Below are 21,738 nucleotides of genomic sequence, written 5' to 3'. Positions count from 1 at the left end.
GTCCCACTGGAAACTTATTCAGGAAATCAAATACCAGACTTTACCAGGACACCAAATTCCAGATGAGTACAGTACCTTAGCTCAAAGTGCAGTCATGGGTAGTGATGAGCAAAGTTTTGAAGCATTCGATTCGGCAGCATTGCCGAACTTTGCCCAAAAATGCGATAAAAAAATAAAAAAACATTTTTCATTTTTTGGAGCGGGTGCGATGACTGGGAACGGCGATCTCGCTACCCCTCGTCATTTAACCATTTAACCCCTCATATGCCACGTTCAACTCTGATCATGGCATTTGATACTTACATTCAGGTGCTCAGAGGCTTAATCCAGGGTTAAAAATATATTATACTCACCTTATCATCTTGCTCGCAGAAAGGCTGTCCGCTCCCATCTTGATTGAAGAAAACCCTCACCACATCACTTATGACATCACCACATGTGGCCAACGTGATCACGTGGTGACATCACACCATGATCTAGTGGATGAGTTGAGTATAATTTTTTTTTTTTTTTCAGCCACCATTTTAGGAAAAATGTATTTGTTACCACAAAGGGCAAGGAAATTCGGCTTCACTGCAAAATAATTTTTTTCTAAACAAGCAATCAAATCAAATGGGTAAGGGGAGATCTTATAGTCAAATAGTGTTGTCCAACTATTTGTAACCCTGTAAACCATATAATTTCAATATGCTTCAAATGACTCTGGCTGGATAATTAGCAAAGATCAGACTACTGGAATCCATACTAATCCTCGGATTTAAGTGCCTGGTTCTTATTCCCACTGGACTAAATTTCATAGAAACAATAAAGTTAGTCAAGGGAAGAGAAAGATAAACAATGGGCTTGGAGAATAAATCACAGAGGAAGGGAAAAATGCTTGTGGTATTGAGGATCAATTTATTGAGTCTAAAAATAATGTGTTTCTAGATGTCAGATTCAAGAAATAATCAGTTTGTCATGGATAAACCAATGAGGGATATTTCTACATCACAAGTGCATGAGGAGGTGTGTTCCAGACTGGACTGGGGTAATGCTGTACATCTAGACTTTTCAAGTGTTTGACACTTTGCTTAATAAAAGGTTAGTATAAAAAATGAGGATACTGGTACTAGTGAAGACTATGCGTAAGTAAACAACTGGCTCATTAAAAAGAAACAGGGTTGTTATTCATGGTATAGCCCCAGATTGGGTTACAGTCACCACTGTGATGCCACAGGGGTCAGTATATAGCCCTATTGTTATTAATATATTTATTAATGGCCTTATAGAAGGCTACGTAGTAGAGTTTCCACATTCGCAGATGATACCAAGTTCTACAAAGTAATTAACTCAGAGTAGGATAATATAGTATTGGAAAGAGATTTGGAGAAGCTCTAGGCTTGGGAAGAGAAATAGCAAATTCATTTTGATGTGTTTCAATGCAATGTCATGCATTTGGACAAGGGAAAAAAATGTGCAAATATGTATTAAATGGAAAAAAACTGGGCAAAACTGACACTGAAAAAGACTTGGAGATTAGAGATAAGAGAATTGATTCTACTGATTCTGAATTTGTCCCGATTTTACTAAAATATTTGTATTCTAACAAATCCAAATTTCTTGTGATTTGTTTCAGCCATTCAGATATGTTCCAATTTCCCTGAAAGTTGGTATATAACACTCTCTGGTCTTATACAGTATGTTGAGAGAGAGCGAAAGAGAGCAGGAAGCCTGTTTAAAAGCCTGAACAATGGTTGGATGGATACTCTGTATCTGTTGAACATTCAGCTTTTTTAATCCTTTTGGAAAGAAGGCTGAATTGCACATGATTTTGTGTGCAAATCTCCCTCTTGATTTGCCTGAAATTAATCACAAATAGGGATGAGCGAACTCGAACTGTATAGTTCGGGTTCGTACCGAATTTTGGGGTGTCCGTGACACGGACCCGAACCCGGACATTTTCGTAAAAGTCCGGGTTCGGGTTCGGTGTTCGTCGCTTTCTTCGCGCTTTTGTGACGCTTTCTTGGCGCTTTTTGAAAGGCTGCAAAGCAGCCAATCAACAAGCGTCATACTACTTGCCCCAAGAGGCCATCACAGCCATGCCTACTATTGGCATGGCTGTGATTGGCCAGAGCACCATGTGACCCAGCCTCTATTTAAGCTGGAGTCACATAGCGCCGCCCGTCACTCTGCTCTGATTAGCGTAGGGAGAGGTTGCGGCTGCGACAGTAGGGCGAGATTAGGCAGATTAACTCCTCCAAAGGACTTGATTAACTGATCGATCTGCAGCTGTGGATCATTGAGCTGCTGATCCTCAATTGCTCACTGTTTTTAGGCTGCCCAGACCGTTTGTCAGTCACATTTTTCTGGGGTGATCGGCGGCCATTTTGTGTCTTGTGGTGCGCCAGCACAAGCTGCGACCAAGTGCATTTAACCCTCAATGGTGTGGTTGTTTTTTGGCTAAAGCCTACATCAGGGTGAAGCTGTCACACCAAGTGCATTTAACCAGCAATAGTCTGTTCATTTTTTGGCCATATACAAAATCAGGGGCAAGCTGCGCCTGTCACCAAGTGCATTTAACCCTCAATGGTGTGGTTGTTTTTTGGCTAAAGCCTACATCAGGGTGAAGCTGTCACACCAAGTGCATTTAACCAGCAATAGTCTGTTCATTTTTTGGCCATATACTAAATCAGGGGCAAGCTGCGCCTGTCACCAAGTGCATTTAACCCTCAATGGTGTGGTTGTTTTTTGGCTAAAGCCTACATCAGGGTGAAGCTGTCACACCAAGTGCATTTAACCAGCAATAGTCTGTTTATTTTTTGGCCATATCCCAGTCTAATTCTGTCACTAAATCCATACCGGTCACCCAGCGCCTAAATACTAGGCCTCAAATTTATATCCCGCTAAATCTGTCCTTAGTGCTGTAGCTGGGCGAGTTATTTAGTGTCCGTTCAAGCACATTTCTTGTTCTGGGTTGAAATACAATTCCCAATTTAGCAATTTCATAATTTAGTGGTTTCTGCTATATCAGAGCTATTTGAAATCTATCCCTAAAAGGGTATATAATATTCAAGGTGCACATTGGGTCATTCAGAATAACTTCACACACACCCGCTACTGTGTATTTCCAAGTCTAATTATGGCACTAAACCCATACCTGTCACCCAGCGCCTAAATACTAGGCCTCAAATTTATATCCAGCTAAATCTGTCCCTAGTGCTGTAGCTGGGCGAGTTATTTAGTGTCCGTTCAAGCACATTTCTTGTTCTGGGTTGAAATACAATTCCCAATTTAGCAATTTCATAATTTAGTGGTTTCTGCTATATCAGAGCTATTTGAAATCTATCCCTAAAAGGGTATATAATATTCAAGGTGCACATTGGGTCATTCAGAATAACTTCACACACACCCGCTACTGTGTATTTCCAAGTCTAATTCTGGCACTAAACCCATACCTGTCACCCAGCGCCTAAATACTAGGCCTCAAATTTATATCCCGCTAAATCTGTCCTTAGTGCTGTAGCTGGGCGAGTTATTTAGTGTCCGTTCAAGCACATTTCTTGTTCTGGGTTGAAATACAATTCCCAATTTAGCAATTTCATAATTTAGTGGTTTCTGCTATATCAGAGCTATTTGAAATCTATCCCTAAAAGGGTATATAATATTCAAGGTGCACATTGGGTCATTCAGAATAACTTCACACACACCCGCTACTGTGTATTTCCAAGTCTAATTCTGGCACTAAACCCATACCTGTCACCCAGCGCCTAAATACTAGGCCTCAAATTTATATCCCGCTAAATCTGTCCTTAGTGCTGTAGCTGGGCGAGTTATTTAGTGTCCGTTCAAGCACATTTCTTGTTCTGGGTTGAAATACAATTCCCAATTTAGCAATTTCATAATTTAGTGGTTTCTGCTATATCAGAGCTATTTGAAATCTATCCCTAAAAGGGTATATAATATTCAAGGTGCACATTGGGTCATTCAGAATAACTTCACACACACCCGCTACTGTGTATTTCCAAGTCTAATTCTGGCACTAAACCCATACCTGTCACCCAGCGCCTAAATACTAGGCCTCAAATTTATATCCCACTAAATCTGTCCTTAGTGCTGTAGCTGGGCGAGTTATTTAGTGTCCGTTCAAGCACATTTCTTGTTCTGGGTTGAAATACAATTCCCAATTTAGCAATTTCATAATTTAGTGGTTTCTGCTATATCAGAGCTATTTGAAATCTATCCCTAAAAGGGTATATAATATTCAAGGTGCACATTGGGTCATTCAGAATAACTTCACACACACCCGCTACTGTGTATTTCCAAGTCTAATTCTGGCACTAAACCCATACCTGTCACCCAGCGCCTAAATACTAGGCCTCAAATTTATATCCCGCTAAATCTGTCCCTAGTGCTGTAGCTGGGCGAGTTATTTAGTGTCCGTTCAAGCACATTTCTTGTTCTGGGTTGAAATACAATTCCCAATTTAGCAATTTCATAATTTAGTGGTTTCTGCTATATCAGAGCTATTTGAAATCTATCCCTAAAAGGGTATATAATATTCAAGGTGCACATTGGGTCATTCAGAATAACTTCACACACACCCGCTACTGTGTATTTCCAAGTCTAATTCTGGCACTAAACCCATACCTGTCACCCAGCGCCTAAATACTAGGCCTCAAATTTATATCCCGCTAAATCTGTCCTTAGTGCTGTAGCTGGGCGAGTTATTTAGTGTCCGTTCAAGCACATTTCTTGTTCTGGGTTGAAATACAATTCCCAATTTAGCAATTTCATAATTTAGTGGTTTCTGCTATATCAGAGCTATTTGAAATCTATCCCTAAAAGGGTATATAATATTCAAGGTGCACATTGGGTCATTCAGAATAACTTCACACACACCCGCTACTGTGTATTTCCAAGTCTAATTCTGGCACTAAACCCATACCTGTCACCCAGCGCCTAAATACTAGGCCTCAAATTTATATCCCGCTAAATCTGTCCTTAGTGCTGTAGCTGGGCGAGTTATTTAGTGTCCGTTCAAGCACATTTCTTGTTCTGGGTTGAAATACAATTCCCAATTTAGCAATTTCATAATTTAGTGGTTTCTGCTATATCAGAGCTATTTGAAATCTATCCCTAAAAGGGTATATAATATTCAAGGTGCACATTGGGTCATTCAGAATAACTTCACACACACCCGCTACTGTGTATTTCCAAGTCTAATTCTGGCACTAAACCCATACCTGTCACCCAGCGCCTAAATACTAGGCCTCAAATTTATATCCCGCTAAATCTGTCCCTAGTGCTGTAGCTGGGCGAGTTATTTAGTGTCCGTTCAAGCACATTTCTTGTTCTGGGTTGAAATACAATTCCCAATTTAGCAATTTCATAATTTAGTGGTTTCTGCTATATCAGAGCTATTTGAAATCTATCCCTAAAAGGGTATATAATATTCAAGGTGCACATTGGGTCATTCAGAATAACTTCACACACACCCGCTACTGTGTATTTCCAAGTCTAATTCTGGCACTAAACCCATACCTGTCACCCAGCGCCTAAATACTAGGCCTCAAATTTATATCCCGCTAAATCTGTCCTTAGTGCTGTAGCTGGGCGAGTTATTTAGTGTCCGTTCAAGCACATTTCTTGTTCTGGGTTGAAATACAATTCCCAATTTAGCAATTTCATAATTTAGTGGTTTCTGCTATATCAGAGCTATTTGAAATCTATCCCTAAAAGGGTATATAATATTCAAGGTGCACATTGGGTCATTCAGAATAACTTCACACACACCCGCTACTGTGTATTTCCAAGTCTAATTCTGGCACTAAACCCATACCTGTCACCCAGCGCCTAAATACTAGGCCTCAAATTTATATCCCGCTAAATCTGTCCCTAGTGCTGTAGCTGGGCGAGTTATTTAGTGTCCGTTCAAGCACATTTCTTGTTCTGGGTTGAAATACAATTCCCAATTTAGCAATTTCATAATTTAGTGGTTTCTGCTATATCAGAGCTATTTGAAATCTATCCCTAAAAGGGTATATAATATTGAAGGTGCACATAGGGTCATTCAGAATAACTTCACACACACGCTTCTGTGCATTTCCAAGTCTAATTCTGTCACTAAATCCATACCGGTCACCCAGCGCCTAAATACTAGGCCTCAAATTTATATCCCGCTGAATTTGAATACAATACATTGGGCCAAATAATATATTTGTTGTTGTGGTGAACCATAACAATGAGAAAAACATCTAGTAAGGGACGCGGACGTGGACATGGTCGTGGTGGTGTTAGTGGACCCTCTGGTGCTGGGAGAGGACGTGGCCGTTCTGCCACATCCACACGTCCTAGTGTACCAACTACCTCAGGTCCCAGTAGCCGCCAGAATTTACAGCGATATATGGTGGGGCCCAATGCCGTTCTAAGGATGGTAAGGCCTGAGCAGGTACAGGCATTAGTCAATTGGGTGGCCGACAGTGGATCCAGCACGTTCACATTATCTCCCACCCAGTCTTCTGCAGAAAGCGCACAGATGGCGCCTGAAAACCAACCCCATCAGTCTGTCACATCACCCCCATGCATACCAGGGAAACTGTCTCAGCCTCAAGTTATGCAGCAGTCTCTTATGCTGTTTGAAGACTCCGCTGGCAGGGTTTCCCAAGGGCATCCACCTAGCCCTTCCCCAGCGGTGAAAGACATAGAATGCACTGACGCACAACCACTTATGTTTCCTGATGATGAGGACATGGGAATACCACCTCAGCATGTCTCTGATGATGACGAAACACAGGTGCCAACTGCTGCGTCTTTCTGCAGTGTGCAGACTGAACAGGAGGTCAGGGATCAAGACTGGGTGGAAGACGATGCAGGGGACGATGAGGTCCTAGACCCCACATGGAATGAAGGTCGTGCCACTGACTTTCACAGTTCGGAGGAAGAGGCAGTGGTGAGACCGAGCCAACAGCGTAGCAAAAGAGGGAGCAGTGGGCAAAAGCAGAACACCCGCCGCCAAGAGACTCCGCCTGCTACTGACCGCCGCCATCTGGGACCGAGCACCCCAAAGGCAGCTTCAAGGAGTTCCCTGGCATGGCACTTCTTCAAACAATGTGCTGACGACAAGACCCGAGTGGTTTGCACGCTGTGCCATCAGAGCCTGAAGCGAGGCATTAACGTTCTGAACCTGAGCACAACCTGCATGACCAGGCACCTGCATGCAAAGCATGAACTGCAGTGGAGTAAACACCTTAAAACCAAGGAAGTCACTCAGGCTCCCCCTGCTACCTCTTCTGCTGCTGCCGCCTCGGCCTATTCTGCTGCTGCCGCCTCGGCCTCTTCCTCCGCCTCTGGAGGAACGTTGGCACCTGCCGCCCAGCAAACAGGGGATGTACCACCAACACCACCACCACCACCTCCGTCACCAAGCGTCTCAACCATGTCACACGCCAGCGTTCAGCTCTCCATCTCACAAACATTTGATAGAAAGCGTAAATTCCCACCTAGCCACCCTCGATCCCTGGCCCTGAATGCCAGCATTTCTAAACTACTGGCCTATGAAATGCTGTCATTTAGGCTGGTGGACACAGACAGCTTCAAACAGCTCATGTCGCTTGCTGTCCCACAGTATGTTGTTCCCAGCCGGCACTACTTCTCCAAGAGAGCCGTGCCTTCCCTGCACAACCAAGTATCCGATAAAATCAAGTGTGCACTGCGCAACGCCATCTGTGGCAAGGTCCACCTAACCACAGATACGTGGACCAGTAAGCACGGCCAGGGACGCTATATCTCCCTAACTGCACACTGGGTAAATGTAGTGGCAGCTGGGCCCCAGGCGGAGAGCTGTTTGGCGCACGTCCTTCCGCCGCCAAGGATCGCAGGGCAACATTCTTTGCCTCCTGTTGCCACCTCCTCCTTCTCGGCTTCCTCCTCCTCTTCTTCCACCTGCTCATCCAGTCAGCCACACACCTTCACCACCAACTTCAGCACAGCCCGGGGTAAACGTCAGCAGGCCATTCTGAAACTCATATGTTTGGGGGACAGGCCCCACACCGCACAGGAGTTGTGGCGGGGTATAGAACAACAGACCGACGAGTGGTTGCTGCCGGTGAGCCTCAAGCCCGGCCTGGTGGTGTGTGATAATGGGCGAAATCTCGTTGCAGCTCTGGGACTAGCCAATTTGACGCACATCCCTTGCTTGGCGCATGTGCTGAATTTGGTGGTGCAGAAGTTCATTCACAACTACCCCGACATGTCAGAGCTGCTGCATAAAGTGCGGGCCGTCTGTTCGCGCTTCCGGCGTTCACATCCTGCTGCTGCTCGCCTGTCTGCGCTACAGCGTAACTTCGGCCTTCCCGCTCACCGCCTCATATGCGACGTGCCCACCAGGTGGAACTCCACCTTGCACATGCTGGACAGACTGTGCGAGCAGCAGCAGGCCATAGTGGAGTTTCAGCTGCAGCACGCACGGGTCAGTCGCACTACAGAACAGCACCACTTCACCACCAATGACTGGGCCTCCATGCGAGACCTGTGTGCCCTGTTGCGCTGTTTCGAGTACTCCACCAACATGGCCAGTGGCGATGACACCGTTATCAGCGTTACAATACCACTTCTATGTCTCCTTGAGAAAACACTTAGGGCGATGATGGAAGAGGAGGTGGCCCAGGAGGAGGAGGAGGAGGAGGAAGAGGGGTCATTTTTAGCACTTTCAGGCCAGTCTCTTCGAAGTGACTCAGAGGGAGGTTTTTGGCAACAGCAGAGGCCAGGTACAAATGTGGCCAGCCAGGGCCCACTACTGGAGGACGAGGAGGACGAGGATGAGGAGGAGGTGGAGGAGGATGAGGATGAAGCATGGTCACAGCGGGGTGGCACCCAACGCAGCTCGGGTCCATCACTGGTGCGTGGCTGGGGGGAAAGGCAGGACGATGACGATACGCCTCCCACAGAGGACAGCTTGTCCTTACCCCTGGGCAGCCTGGCACACATGAGCGACTACATGCTGCAGTGCCTGCGCAACGACAGCAGAGTTGCCCACATTTTAACCTGTGCGGACTACTGGGTTGCCACCCTGCTGGATCCACGCTACAAAGACAATGTGCCCACCTTACTTCCTGCACTGGAGCGTGATAGGAAGATGCGCGAGTACAAGCGCACGTTGGTAGACGCGCTACTGAGAGCATTCCCAAATGTCACAGGGGAACAAGTGGAAGCCCAAGGCCAAGGCAGAGGAGGAGCAAGAGGTCGCCAAGGCAGCTGTGTCACGGCCAGCTCCTCTGAGGGCAGGGTTAGCATGGCAGAGATGTGGAAAACTTTTGTCAACACGCCACAGCTAACTGCACCACCACCTGATACGCAACGTGTTAGCAGGAGGCAACATTTCACTAACATGGTGGAACAGTACGTGTGCACACCCCTCCACGTACTGACTGATGGTTCGGCCCCATTCAACTTCTGGGTCTCTAAATTGTCCACGTGGCCAGAGCTAGCCTTTTATGCCTTGGAGGTGCTGGCCTGCCCGGCAGCCAGCGTTTTGTCTGAACGTGTATTCAGCACGGCAGGGGGCGTCATTACAGACAAACGCAGCCGCCTGTCTACAGCCAATGTGGACAAGCTGACGTTCATAAAAATGAACCAGGCATGGATCCCACAGGACCTGTCCGTCCCTTGTCCAGATTAGACATTAACTACCTCCCCATAACCATATATTATTGGACTCCAGGGCACTTCCTCATTCAATCCTATTTTTATTTTCATTTTACCATTATATTGCGAGGCTACCCAAAGTTGAATGAACCTCTCCTCTGCCTGTGTGCTAGGCCTAAATATATGCCAATGGACTGTTGCAGTGGTGGGTGACGTGAAGCCTCATTCTCTGCTATGACATGCAGACTAATTCTCTGCTGACATGAAGACAGATTCTCTGTTACGGGACCTCCCTCCTCTGCCTGGGTGCTGGGCCTAAATATATGCCAATGGACTGTTGCAGTGGTGGGTGACGTGAAGCCTGATTCTCTGCTATGACATGCAGACTAATTCTCTGCTGACATGAAGACAGATTCTCTGTTACGGGACCTCTCTCCTCTGCCTGTGTGTGTGCTGGGCCTAAATATATGCCAATGGACTGTTGCAGTGGTGGCTGACGTGAAGCCTCATTCTCTGCTATGACATGCAGACTAATTCTCTGCTGACATGAAGCCAGATTGTCTGTTACGGGACCTCTCTCCTCTGCCTGTGTGTGTGCTGGGCCTAAATATATGCCAATGGACTGTTGCAGTGGTGGCTGACGTGAAGCCTCATTCTCTGCTATGACATGCAGACTAATTCTCTGCTGACATGAAGACAGATTCTCTGTTACGGGACCTCTCTCCTCTGCCTGTGTGTGTGCTGGGCCTAAATATATGCCAATGGACTGTTGCAGTGGTGGCTGACGTGAAGCCTCATTCTCTGCTATGACATGCAGACTAATTCTCTGCTGACATGAAGCCAGATTGTCTGTTACGGGACCTCTCTCCTCTGCCTGTGTGTGTGCTGGGCCTAAATATATGCCAATGGACTGTTGCAGTGGTGGCTGACGTGAAGCCTCATTCTCTGCTATGACATGCAGACTAATTCTCTGCTGACATGAAGACAGATTCTCTGTTACGGGACCTCCCTCCTCTGCCTGGGTGCTGGGCCTAAATATATGCCAATGGACTGTTGCAGTGGTGGCTGACGTGAAGCCTCATTCTCTGCTATGACATGCAGACTAATTCTCTGCTGACATGAAGACAGATTCTCTGTTACGGGACCTCCCTCCTCTGCCTGGGTGCTGGGCCTAAATATATGCCAATGGACTGTTGCAGTGGTGGGTGACGTGAAGCCTCATTCTCTGCTATGACATGCAGACTGATTCTCTGCTGACATGAAGCCAGATTGTCTGTTACGGGACCTCCCTCCTCTGCCTGGGTGCTGGGCCTAAATATATGCCAATGGACTGTTGCAGTGGTGGCTGACGTGAAGCCTCATTCTCTGCTATGACATGCAGACTGATTCTCTGCTGACATGAAGCCAGATTGTCTGTTACGGGACCTCTCTCCTCTGCCTGTGTGCTAGGCCTAAATATATGCCAATGGACTGTTGCAGTGGTGGCTGACGTGAAGCCTCATTCTCTGCTATGACATGCAGACTGATTCTCTGCTGACATGAAGCCAGATCGTCTGTTACGGGACCTCTCTGCTCTGCCTGTGTGCTAGGCCTAAATATATGCCAATGGACTGTTGCAGTGGTGGGTGACGTGAAGCCTCATTCTCTGCTATGACATGCAGACTGATTCTCTGCTGTCATGAAGCCAGATTGTCTGTTACGGGACCTCTCTGCTCTGCCTGTGTGCTAGGCCTAAATATATGCCAATGGACTGTTGCAGTGGTGGGTGACGTGAAGCCTCATTCTCTGCTATGAAATGCAGACTGATTCTCTGCTGACATGAAGCCAGATTGTCTGTTACGGGACCTCTCTCCTCTGCCTGTGTGCTAGGCCTAAATATATGCCAATGGACTGTTGCAGTGGTGGCTGACGTGAAGCCTCATTCTCTGCTATGACATGCAGACTAATTCTCTGCTGACATGAAGCCAGATTGTCTGTTACGGGACCTCTCTCCTCTGCCTGGGTGCTGGGCCTAAATTTATGACAATGGACTGTTGCAGTGGAGGCTGACGTGAAGCCTGATTCTCTGCTATGACATGCAGACTGATTCTCTGCTGACATGAAGCCAGATCCTCTGTTACGGGACCTCTCTCCTCTGCCTGTGTGTGTGCTGGGCCTAAATATATGCCAATGGACTGTTGCAGTGGTGGCTGACGTGAAGCCTCATTCTCTGCTATGACATGCAGACTGATTCTCTGCTGACATGAAGCCAGATTCTCTGTTACGGGACCTCTCTCCTCTGCCTGTGTGTGTGCTGGGCCTAAATATATGCCAATGGACTGTTGCAGTGGTGGCTGACGTGAAGCCTCATTCTCTGCTATGACATGCAGACTAATTCTCTGCTGACATGAAGACAGATTCTCTGTTACGGGACCTCCCTCCTCTGCCTGGGTGCTGGGCCTAAATATATGCCAATGGACTGTTGCAGTGGTGGCTGACGTGAAGCCTCATTCTCTGCTATGACATGCAGACTAATTCTCTGCTGACATGAAGACAGATTCTCTGTTACGGGACCTCCCTCCTCTGCCTGGGTGCTGGGCCTAAATATATGCCAATGGACTGTTGCAGTGGTGGCTGACGTGAAGCCTCATTCTCTGCTATGACATGCAGACTAATTCTCTGCTGACATGAAGACAGATTCTCTGTTACGGGACCTCCCTCCTCTGCCTGGGTGCTGGGCCTAAATATATGCCAATGGACTGTTGCAGTGGTGGGTGACGTGAAGCCTCATTCTCTGCTATGACATGCAGACTGATTCTCTGCTGACATGAAGCCAGATTGTCTGTTACGGGACCTCCCTCCTCTGCCTGGGTGCTGGGCCTAAATATATGCCAATGGACTGTTGCAGTGGTGGCTGACGTGAAGCCTCATTCTCTGCTATGACATGCAGACTGATTCTCTGCTGACATGAAGCCAGATTGTCTGTTACGGGACCTCTCTCCTCTGCCTGTGTGCTAGGCCTAAATATATGCCAATGGACTGTTGCAGTGGTGGCTGACGTGAAGCCTCATTCTCTGCTATGACATGCAGACTGATTCTCTGCTGACATGAAGCCAGATCGTCTGTTACGGGACCTCTCTGCTCTGCCTGTGTGCTAGGCCTAAATATATGCCAATGGACTGTTGCAGTGGTGGGTGACGTGAAGCCTCATTCTCTGCTATGACATGCAGACTGATTCTCTGCTGTCATGAAGCCAGATTGTCTGTTACGGGACCTCTCTGCTCTGCCTGTGTGCTAGGCCTAAATATATGCCAATGGACTGTTGCAGTGGTGGGTGACGTGAAGCCTCATTCTCTGCTATGACATGCAGACTGATTCTCTGCTGACATGAAGCCAGATTGTCTGTTACGGGACCTCTCTCCTCTGCCTGTGTGCTAGGCCTAAATATATGCCAATGGACTGTTGCAGTGGTGGCTGACGTGAAGCCTCATTCTCTGCTATGACATGCAGACTGATTCTCTGCTGTCATGAAGCCAGATTGTCTGTTACGGGACCTCTCTGCTCTGCCTGTGTGCTAGGCCTAAATATATGCCAATGGACTGTTGCAGTGGTGGGTGACGTGAAGCCTCATTCTCTGCTATGAAATGCAGACTGATTCTCTGCTGACATGAAGCCAGATTGTCTGTTACGGGACCTCTCTCCTCTGCCTGTGTGCTAGGCCTAAATATATGCCAATGGACTGTTGCAGTGGTGGCTGACGTGAAGCCTCATTCTCTGCTATGACATGCAGACTAATTCTCTGCTGACATGAAGCCAGATTGTCTGTTACGGGACCTCTCTCCTCTGCCTGGGTGCTGGGCCTAAATTTATGACAATGGACTGTTGCAGTGGAGGCTGACGTGAAGCCTGATTCTCTGCTATGACATGCAGACTGATTCTCTGCTGACATGAAGCCAGATCCTCTGTTACGGGACCTCTCTCCTCTGCCTGTGTGTGTGCTGGGCCTAAATATATGCCAATGGACTGTTGCAGTGGTGGCTGACGTGAAGCCTCATTCTCTGCTATGACATGCAGACTGATTCTCTGCTGACATGAAGCCAGATTCTCTGTTACGGGACCTCTCTCCTCTGCCTGTGTGTGTGCTGGGCCTAAATATATGCCAATGGACTGTTGCAGTGGTGGCTGACGTGAAGCCTCATTCTCTGCTATGACATGCAGACTAATTCTCTGCTGACATGAAGACAGATTCTCTGTTACGGGACCTCCCTCCTCTGCCTGGGTGCTGGGCCTAAATATATGCCAATGGACTGTTGCAGTGGTGGCTGACGTGAAGCCTCATTCTCTGCTATGACATGCAGACTAATTCTCTGCTGACATGAAGACAGATTCTCTGTTACGGGACCTCCCTCCTCTGCCTGGGTGCTGGGCCTAAATATATGCCAATGGACTGTTGCAGTGGTGGCTGACGTGAAGCCTCATTCTCTGCTATGACATGCAGACTAATTCTCTGCTGACATGAAGACAGATTCTCTGTTACGGGACCTCCCTCCTCTGCCTGGGTGCTGGGCCTAAATATATGCCAATGGACTGTTGCAGTGGTGGGTGACGTGAAGCCTCATTCTCTGCTATGACATGCAGACTGATTCTCTGCTGACATGAAGCCAGATTGTCTGTTACGGGACCTCCCTCCTCTGCCTGGGTGCTGGGCCTAAATATATGCCAATGGACTGTTGCAGTGGTGGCTGACGTGAAGCCTCATTCTCTGCTATGACATGCAGACTGATTCTCTGCTGACATGAAGCCAGATTGTCTGTTACGGGACCTCTCTCCTCTGCCTGTGTGCTAGGCCTAAATATATGCCAATGGACTGTTGCAGTGGTGGCTGACGTGAAGCCTCATTCTCTGCTATGACATGCAGACTGATTCTCTGCTGACATGAAGCCAGATCGTCTGTTACGGGACCTCTCTGCTCTGCCTGTGTGCTAGGCCTAAATATATGCCAATGGACTGTTGCAGTGGTGGGTGACGTGAAGCCTCATTCTCTGCTATGACATGCAGACTGATTCTCTGCTGTCATGAAGCCAGATTGTCTGTTACGGGACCTCTCTGCTCTGCCTGTGTGCTAGGCCTAAATATATGCCAATGGACTGTTGCAGTGGTGGGTGACGTGAAGCCTCATTCTCTGCTATGACATGCAGACTGATTCTCTGCTGACATGAAGCCAGATTGTCTGTTACGGGACCTCTCTCCTCTGCCTGTGTGCTAGGCCTAAATATATGCCAATGGACTGTTGCAGTGGTGGCTGACGTGAAGCCTCATTCTCTGCTATGACATGCAGACTAATTCTCTGCTGACATGAAGCCAGATTGTCTGTTACGGGACCTCTCTCCTCTGCCTGGGTGCTGGGCCTAAATTTATGACAATGGACTGTTGCAGTGGTGGCTGACGTGAAGCCTGATTCTCTGCTATGACATGCAGACTGATTCTCTGCTGACATGAAGCCAGATCCTCTGTTACGGGACCTCTCTCCTCTGCCTGTGTGTGTGCTGGGCCTAAATATATGCCAATGGACTGTTGCAGTGGTGGCTGACGTGAAGCCTCATTCTCTGCTATGACATGCAGACTGATTCTCTGCTGACATGAAGCCAGATTCTCTGTTACGGGACCTCTCTCCTCTGCCTGTGTGTGTGCTGGGCCTAAATATATGCCAATGGACTGTTGCAGTGGTGGCTGACGTGAAGCCTCATTCTCTGCTATGACATGCAGACTAATTCTCTGCTGACATGAAGACAGATTCTCTGTTACGGGACCTCCCTCCTCTGCCTGGGTGCTGGGCCTAAATATATGCCAATGGACTGTTGCAGTGGTGGCTGACGTGAAGCCTCATTCTCTGCTATGACATGCAGACTAATTCTCTGCTGACATGAAGCCAGATTGTCTGTTACGGGACCTCTCTCCTCTGCCTGGGTGCTGGGCCTAAATTTATGACAATGGACTGTTGCAGTGGTGGCTGACGTGAAGCCTGATTCTCTGCTATGACATGCAGACTGATTCTCTGCTGACATGAAGCCAGATCCTCTGTTACGGGACCTCTCTCCTCTGCCTGTGTGTGTGCTGGGCCTAAATATATGCCAATGGACTGTTGCAGTGGTGGCTGACGTGAAGCCTCATTCTCTGCTATGACATGCAGACTGATTCTCTGCTGACATGAAGCCAGATTCTCTGTTACGGGACCTCTCTCCTCTGCCTGTGTGTGTGCTGGGCCTAAATATATGCCAATGGACTGTTGCAGTGGTGGCTGACGTGAAGCCTCATTCTCTGCTATGACATGCAGACTAATTCTCTGCTGACATGAAGACAGATTCTCTGTTACGGGACCTCCCTCCTCTGCCTGGGTGCTGGGCCTAAATATATGCCAATGGACTGTTGCAGTGGTGGCTGACGTGAAGCCTCATTCTCTGCTATGACATGCAGACTAATTCTCTGCTGACATGAAGACAGATTCTCTGTTACGGGACCTCCCTCCTCTGCCTGGGTGCTGGGCCTAAATATATGCCAATGGACTGTTGCAGTGGTGGCTGACGTGAAGCCTCATTCTCTGCTATGACATGCAGACTAATTCTCTGCTGACATGAAGACAGATTCTCTGTTACGGGACCTCCCTCCTCTGCCTGGGTGCTGGGCCTAAATATATGCCAATGGACTGTTGCAGTGGTGGGTGACGTGAAGCCTCATTCTCTGCTATGACATGCAGACTGATTCTCTGCTGACATGAAGCCAGATTGTCTGTTACGGGACCTCCCTCCTCTGCCTGGGTGCTGGGCCTAAATATATGCCAATGGACTGTTGCAGTGGTGGCTGACGTGAAGCCTCATTCTCTGCTATGACATGCAGACTGATTCTCTGCTGACATGAAGCCAGATTGTCTGTTACGGGACCTCTCTCCTCTGCCTGTGTGCTAGGCCTAAATATATGCCAATGGACTGTTGCAGTGGTGGCTGACGTGAAGCCTCATTCTCTGCTATGACATGCAGACTGATTCTCTGCTGACATGAAGCCAGATCGTCTGTTACGGGACCTCTCTGCTCTGCCTGTGTGCTAGGCCTAAATATATGCCAATGGACTGTTGCAGTGGTGGGTGACGTGAAGCCTCATTCTCTGCTATGACATGCAGACTGATTCTCTGCTGTCATGAAGCCAGATTGTCTGTTACGGGACCTCTCTGCTCTGCCTGTGTGCTAGGCCTAAATATATGCCAATGGACTGTTGCAGTGGTGGGTGACGTGAAGCCTCATTCTCTGCTATGACATGCAGACTGATTCTCTGCTGACATGAAGCCAGATTGTCTGTTACGGGACCTCTCTCCTCTGCCTGTGTGCTAGGCCTAAATATATGCCAATGGACTGTTGCAGTGGTGGCTGACGTGAAGCCTCATTCTCTGCTATGACATGCAGACTAATTCTCTGCTGACATGAAGCCAGATTGTCTGTTACGGGACCTCTCTCCTCTGCCTGGGTGCTGGGCCTAAATTTATGACAATGGACTGTTGCAGTGGTGGCTGACGTGAAGCCTGATTCTCTGCTATGACATGCAGACTGATTCTCTGCTGACATGAAGCCAGATCCTCTGTTACGGGACCTCTCTCCTCTGCCTGTGTGTGTGCTGGGCCTAAATATATGCCAATGGACTGTTGCAGTGGTGGCTGACGTGAAGCCTCATTCTCTGCTATGACATGCAGACTGATTCTCTGCTGACATGAAGCCAGATTCTCTGTTACGGGACCTCTCTCCTCTGCCTGTGTGTGTGCTGGGCCTAAATATATGCCAATGGACTGTTGCAGTGGTGGCTGACGTGAAGCCTCATTCTCTGCTATGACATGCAGACTAATTCTCTGCTGACATGAAGACAGATTCTCTGTTACGGGACCTCCCTCCTCTGCCTGGGTGCTGGGCCTAAATATATGCCAATGGACTGTTGCAGTGGTGGCTGACGTGAAGCCTCATTCTCTGCTATGACATGCAGACTAATTCTCTGCTGACATGAAGACAGATTCTCTGTTACGGGACCTCTCTCCTCTGCCTGGGTGCCGGGGCCTAAATATCTGAGAATGGACTGTTCCAGTGGTGGGTGACGGGAAGCCAGATTCTCTGCTATGGAACCTCTCTCCAATTGATTTTGGTTAATTTTTATTTATTTAATTTTTATTTTAATTCATTTCCCTATCCACATTTGTTTGCAGGGGATTTACCTACATGTTGCTGCCTTTTGCAGCCCTCTAGCTCTTTCCTGGGCTGTTTTACAGCCTTTTTAGTGCCGAAAAGTTCGGGTCCCCATTGACTTCAATGGGGTTCGGGTTCGGGACGAAGTTCGGATCGGGTTCGGATCCCGAACCCGAACATTTCCGGGATGTTCGGCCGAACTTCTCGAACCCGAACATCCAGGTGTTCGCTCAACTCTAATCACAAAGTATTTGGGTTTGTTAGAATTATATATATATATATATATATATACACATTTTTTATTTTTTTTGGGGGGGGGGGGGGATTTTGGGATGGATTCCGAATTTATAGAATCTATTTGCTCATCTCTAGTATGTATATTAATACATACTTCCTTGTTCTTCATAGATAAATTTTCCTTCTTTTTTTTACCCACTAAGTTTTTGGTGGTAGCCTTGAACTAATCAATGAGTGATTTTGTTCCCACATAATGATTTTCTGGAAAAGAGACATGCAAGTCCACCTTCTTTCCAAAAGGAAAATAACATTTACTGTCTTATACCAGGAACCCAGCTTTTTCTGGGTAACTACCCTTTAACAGAGCAAAGCAAAGAAACAGTGCTTGGCTGCCTGAGATGCCTTGGCTGGGATATTATTTCTTCCTATAGAGAACACTGAGTTCACATGAGGAGTATTGAAAGACAGTCAACGCTTCTTTTGACTTTCTGTGAAAACATATATGAACATTACCATATTTTACATCTGCAGGCATGAGATAGGTTTAGCTAATTTGACAACTAATTTGAATATCTTTCTTTCTCTATCTCTCATAAAAGACTAAAAGGTGTTATATACCCTCGACCCCTCCAATCTATCCTCAACTCTGCTGCCCGACTAATCCATCTCTCACCCTATTACTCCTGCCTCTCCCCTCTGCCAGTCCCTTCACTGGCTCCCCATTGCCCAGCGAATTCACTTCAAAGTACTAACAAATACATACAAGGCCGTCCACAACCTGTCCCCTCCCTACATCTCTGAGCTACTTTCCAGATACATCCCCAGACGCACTCTCCGATCCTTACAAGACCTCCTTCTCTCCTCTGCTCTTATCACCTCTTCTCAGCCTCCAGGATTTCTCCCGTGCATCCCCCATACTCTGGAACTCGCTACCCCAACATATCAGACTCTCACCTACAATGGAATCCTTCAAAAGAAACCTGAAAACCCACCTCTTCAGACAAGGCTACAACCAGTGACCCTGCTGCCTCTATACCGCCATGACCAACTTAACCCGCACCTACTGTGTCCTTCTCCTATACCATGTAGATTGTAAGCCCTCACGGGCAGGGCCTTCTCTCCTTCTGTACCAATTGGTAACTCGTCTTGTTTATGATTAGTGCAATTGTCTGTATTATGTATGTATACCCCTTTTCATATGTACAGCGCTATGGAATAAATGGCGTTTTAATAAATAATAATAATAACATAATATTCCAATTTTCAGGGCAATTGGAGCATAACTGATTAAGGTAGAATCCATTTTTTTAAAAATAATTTTTAAAAGATTTTCAGAATTGGACATGATTTTTAGGAAATGCTATTATATTTGGGATATTGGTGAATAGTTAACTTTTGTGAACAATACCAGGAAGCTGCTGCCAAGGCAAAAATATTAATGAGACATATCAAAAGAGACATACACTAGAACATAGTTTTGCCTCTATACTTAGTCACTAGTGAAACTACACATAGAATACCATGTAAGGTTTTGGGCACCTATGTATAGCAAGGACATAGCTGAACTAGAGTGGGTGCAGAGGAGGGGGACCAAGGTAAATAAGGGCATGGGTTGATTGCAGTACCAGACATGTTAACTAAATGCCAAATGTAATTACAATGTACAAATACTGTACATGAATGGATAGTAAAGAGATCTTGCTGATGACATTTACATACCTAGGTCTGTAACCATGACAAGAGGGCATCCTGTAATTCTAGAAGAAACAAGGGTTCATCATCAACAAAGATGGAAAAAAAATTATCGGAAGAGCAGTGAGACAGTGGAACTCTCTTCCAGAGGAGGTTGTGATAGCTGATTCACTGAACACCTTCAAGAAGAGTCTGGATGCCTTTCTTGAAGGTAAAATCATTGCATGTTATCAGTAGTATATTTTTTTCAGATGGGAAATTGATTTGGAGATTTATTCTTATTGCCAGTTTTAAAGACAAGAAGGATTTTTCCTCCCTTGATATGGGACAATTGACATCTGCCTCATAAGTGTTTCTTCACTTCCTCTTGATCAACATAATGGGATTAAAGGTCGGATTTGTGGCGGTTTCCAACCTTACCAACCATGTAACTGGGTAACTGTTATCACTATCAGCTTTGTTAAGAGGCATGTTGCTCATTTTCTAGCATCAACTGCCACATGATCAAGCCACTAGCTATACATCAAAAATAGCAGTAGTATCACATATGGTTCACCATGAACATAAAACAAAAAAAACTATTCACAGCTTCTTTGTCATCACTTTTTAGTCACCAAAAGAGGTCAACAGGAGGGCTAAACAAGTAATTTGATTATTTGATACAGCCACCTGCTACTTAAATAAAAGGCAAGTAACTTGAAACAGGTTTTATAAGAAAAGAGCTTGTAATGAATGATATTCTAACCAATGCATAAATACTAAAAAGATACCTCATACAGTAGCATTGTCTCTGCTTCTAGTTCACACTCGGGGACACTGAGGTGCTCATCAGAGATCCTAGGTGGTGCTAATTCAATATCAGTCCAATCCAGAAAATCTCACAAACAGGAGAGAAATAGAGTCACTCAGCCATTCTTAAAATGGCAGTCCCACAAAAATATTATTCTCTGACCTGTTAGAGCCTCCGTTCTGATTCTCAGCTGTGTCATGTGACCAATTCTCTAATCTCCAGCTGACACAGGACAGGTAGTCAGTTACTTCTCCATTTATTCCTATGACACTGACATTGAGGCTGTCATAAGAATACACAGAGAAACTGGCTTCCTGTCTAAGATGTTGTGTTATTTGGAAAGTCTGCAAGCTGGTCACTTGACACAGATGAGAAGCCGAAGGGAGGAGATAGCTCAAAAACACAGTCACTGGTAAGAAAATTACCTTCACTACATTTTACATCTGGTACCTTTATAACAGTTCAGGAAATAAACATTTTTATGAGAGTGCTTGTTTAAAACATACAGTAACTTCTATTCTGTTTAGATAAAACATGAGCAGTATATGGGGAGCCGAGGTGACATTGAAGCAACAGCCTTATCGCATATAAACAAATTTATTTTGGCCTATGCCTAAAACTGACAACAGTGGGTGGTCCAACTTAAAGACACGCCATGTCAGTTCTGGTACACAGTGCAATTTAAGAACACACAAAACCTATCAAATATCAAAAGAATAAAAAAGATCTGCATAACAATAAATCCATATACACCTTGAGGAACTTCATCAAGTCCTGTTTATCATTCAAACATAATGTACCCATGTTTGCATGATCTATTCCGCTTCTCTTCTCAGAGGCATTTATGCGCTCGCCCCTACCTTACAAACATTTATGTGTTTAAGAGCTACGAAATGCAAAACTTCTAGGTCCCTTGAATGATTCACTATAAGTCCAATCAATCTAGGGGAACCCTCTTCTAGTCTGGTGGAGGTGTAATGTTCTCTAAACTGCTTAAAGAGGCAGCATATAGTTCTTCCCACATAAAAATGACCACGAGGGCAAAAAATGACATATACCACATAATCTGTTACATGAGCTGCTTGATAATGGTGGTTCATTCACCCTATAGACACAGGTTTTGTAGACCTCATCTGCAATAGGAAATATGACCACATTTAAACCAACCTCGTGGAGTCACATTATGGAGCCAGCAGATGT

The 21,738-nt window shown here is 46.2% G+C and overlaps 1 protein-coding gene across 5 annotated transcripts in view; it reads right to left on the bottom strand.

The window, feature by feature from the left end:
• Positions 1–21,738, bottom strand: part of WSCD2 (WSC domain containing 2) — a 448,422-nt gene that overhangs the window by 354,728 nt on the left and 71,956 nt on the right. The gene's annotated exons all lie outside the window — the stretch shown is intronic.

Source organism: Bufo gargarizans, chromosome 1 (assembly GCF_014858855.1).
Source record: "Bufo gargarizans isolate SCDJY-AF-19 chromosome 1, ASM1485885v1, whole genome shotgun sequence".
Taxonomy (NCBI): Eukaryota; Metazoa; Chordata; class Amphibia; order Anura; family Bufonidae; genus Bufo; species Bufo gargarizans.
Note: the sequence above shows the minus strand (reverse complement) of the source record. Positions and strands in the feature narration are given on the sequence as shown.